General features: G+C 30.7%; 1 long non-coding RNA gene across 1 annotated transcript; it reads left to right on the top strand.

Moving 5' to 3' along the window:
- Positions 1-1,214: 1,214 nt before the first annotated feature.
- On the top strand, positions 1,215-2,671 carry LOC103309086. The gene is made up of 3 exons (XR_510601.3): positions 1,215-1,301; positions 1,370-1,505; positions 2,076-2,671. It is a non-coding gene; the product is annotated as an uncharacterized LOC103309086 (long non-coding RNA).
- Positions 2,672-3,565: the final 894 nt, after the last annotated feature.

Below are 3,565 nucleotides of genomic sequence, written 5' to 3'. Positions count from 1 at the left end.
GGGAACGTCTAAATCATTAGGAGGTGCAGGCGTGGGGACCTAGATGAGTATCGGACCGCGGTATCATCGTGGTCCACTGGCCGTTAAAACTTTATGGTTACGTCGAGGTCAAATTATTAAAACGTTTGACTTAACTCGTTCGTAGTCGTCTGTTGTACACCAACCGTGAAAACATATTGTGACTTTGCACGCAAATTTCAGAACGCGACCGCATCACGCCCGACTGCGGCGCGAGTCGATAGAACGAAATAAATTAAAATGTCAGATACACTTGAAGGTATAGGAACCTTTAAACGCCTTACGCTTGTATAATATTATACGTTGATGTTATTGTCAGTACAAGAATATTGTTCGGTGTTATTTCGTTCCAGATGGGACCATAGGTGGAAATTTGGGGGGGGGGGCTTGAGGGGGATTAGCCCTATCTAAACGTACAAACAGAAAATTTAGCCCCCTCAAAAATAATATAAGTAAAATAAATTACATAATATTATGTAATATGTCTACTAACTTTACTGTTTGTACATTTGGAATTGTATATTTTCATTACAAACCTCAAGCAAGGCAAAATAGAAGGAACATAATATATTTCTATAGTTAAATTTCTAATTATTTAAAAGATATCAAATATTTGTGACTCAATATTACTATATAATCTACTGTATATTATTTAATCATGTCATTTTAATTTTTATGTATAATAAAGCTACTTATTTAGAAGAAAACGGTTATTTTCAAAATATAAATGGTAATTTGAAGCATAGACGGCACATGTACACGACTTTAAAGTCTTTCAGATACCTACAGTTTAATTATATTTCTTAAAGTGATTGTAAAAACATGTATACCATGTCTTAAACTGTATTATGCTAAAACATACAATTTGTAATTCAATTTTTTCAGATATATTAAGTTTTTTGTGTTTCCTGAAAAATTTTAAAACTTGGACATGTGCCCTTTCTGCATTTAGCGATTCAGTTATGATGCACACATATTTGAGCTATATACATATGACGAAATATGCTTCAAATCCCTACGATTTATGTTTTTTGAATTACAATAAAATAACTAAAATCGTTACAGAGAAAATAACGGATATATCGATCTAAACTAAATAAATATATATAGTTTTAAGAAAATTATGTTCCCTTTTTGTATCCTGGCTATAAGCAAAAAAAAAACACTGCATGGTTACATTGGAAGGTAAATGGATTAAATAATAATATCATTAATAGTTCTAATTTTGTACCGAAGTGTATGTTATATTATGAGAAGCAAAAAATCTTGTATAATTACAGCACGTAAATTTTATATTTCTGATAATTTATAATTAGATATTATAATATCATTACCTATGTATTTTTTATAGATTGAAGACGGTGATTATCAAACAAAACAATACGCTCCATGTCATAATAATATAAAAATGAAGAATATCATATTGTATGTAACAATATTATGTTTAGTAAGCTTGACCGTGGCAAGGTTATCAACGAACTATGCGGGTATGCACAAAATGGCTACAACTCATTTGCGCACAAAAACATAACTCATTTGCGCACAATTTGTCTGTTGAACTATTGCCTGGTTGACTAGCCCATAATTCTGGCCTAAAATCAGTACCATAATCAATATGATTTTTTAATTTATAGTATGGAAATTCCATACTTATATTATTGGTAGGAGCTATTGAAATTATTTCAGTAAATGCGTCCGGAACATCATTAGAGTTTAAATAAAGTAAACCAAAAAAGCCACCTTCCAATTTCAGAATCATTTTCGAGTATTCTTTTAATAACACTTTATTTTTTTTCAAGTGCCTGAACCAAATATGTCTTTTATCAATTGACGGGTGCTCAATTGATATCAATAATATTGATCGTGTACGGGCATCTTAAGACACTCTGTACACCCAAAACTGTTCCTACCAGCTGGTTATCATTGTTCACTATTGCGCAAACGAGTTGTCGTAAATTTAAAATATATATTAATATGTGCGCAAACGAGTCTCCGCCTACAAAATTCAAAATTTATAATGATGATAATAATTTTTAATTTTTTTTTTTTTTAAAAAGGAACAAAAATTTATGGACGAAGTTAAACTCATACTTAAAGAATTGAAAATAATAACAAAAAAAAATTGAGAACTATGAACGTAACATAGATAATTCTAACATCACCACGCATAATTGTGTAAATGCAATGGCTGCTATAAAGACAGGCTATGTCTTTATATATAGCACTGCAAAAAAGTTTTTCAACAAAGGGGCTGCATCGCCTAACAATATAGGCGGTAGTTTAAACGCATCTCAAATACATACAACCTATAACATAAAAATACTTAATAACTATAATAATCAGAAGAACAGAAATCTACTGCCTTTAACGAAAAAAGGCTCCCACGAAACGTGGCATAGTTTTGTTAGTGATTCGTCGCTACCACCCGCCAGCGGGCCCAGCCACATAACTTCGGTTTCGCCGGACCAGGAACCCTAAAGGTCGGGCAATAAACAATTTTTTATAACAATCACAAGAGCAGCGAGCTAGCTATACTGAACTGTAGGCCCTATAGCTAGCTCGTTGCTTTGTATAAATTGTATTCTTAAAAAAATAATATATTAATATGTATGATGTTGTATAAATTCAAAATTGTATTCATAAAAAAATAATATATTAATATGTATGATATTGTATAAATTGTATTCTTGAAAAAATAAATAAAAATAAAAGTTAAAAAAATATCTTTTCAATTTTTTAATTTGTAAACGAACACTGTATCCTCCCGAAGCCCAATATCCATTATAATGGACAATTATTATTACTGCTGTGTTTGATAATGTCCATTGAAATAGATATTGGGCTTGTGGTACTACACAATTTAAATACGCGATGGGCCTCAGAAGGGTATATGAGTAGGCCGTCAATTGAATCGTATGGCTGAAAGAATATTACCTACCTATTTATAGATCATAGATGTCTTATAATATAATAAGAAAATTGCGTGTATCCTAAATAAAATAATATAACAGATACAATATTTTGTATTATTTTAGTACAGATTTATTCAATGCAATAATTAAAACATCACACTTGTATTATGTGAAGAGAAAAATATTGAATCATACAAAAATAAAATCCTACAAAATATTTAATGTACGTAAGTACACAATACCTTACAGTTAAACATTATTGGTTTACCCTTTGATAGCATCTAACCTTTAATTATATATTGACAAATGTGGATTAGAACTTATACACAGTACAATAAAGATGTTTGCTGTATTCCTGGCTACACTGATTGGAAGTAACTTTAAATAAAGTGTAAGTAACTATAGTTAAGACTTAAAAGTAACTTAACTAAAACTTTTTAATCCATTAACGCCCGAAGTATTGAAAACGTTTGTTGCGATGGAACGCGCGTATTGAATTTTAACGAAATGGATATGTCCTCCCGTTTATTTTTAACCACTTCGACCACTGGTAAAATATTAGTAGATATTTTATATTATTATACACTGTAGTAGTGATTGCTGTAGCGTGGGTTATCGAATTTTACGTCGAGAAG

The sequence above is a fragment of the Acyrthosiphon pisum genome, chromosome A1 (genome assembly GCF_005508785.2).
Source record: "Acyrthosiphon pisum isolate AL4f chromosome A1, pea_aphid_22Mar2018_4r6ur, whole genome shotgun sequence".
Taxonomy (NCBI): Eukaryota; Metazoa; Arthropoda; class Insecta; order Hemiptera; family Aphididae; genus Acyrthosiphon; species Acyrthosiphon pisum.
This window is presented reverse-complemented; position numbering and strand designations above follow the sequence as displayed.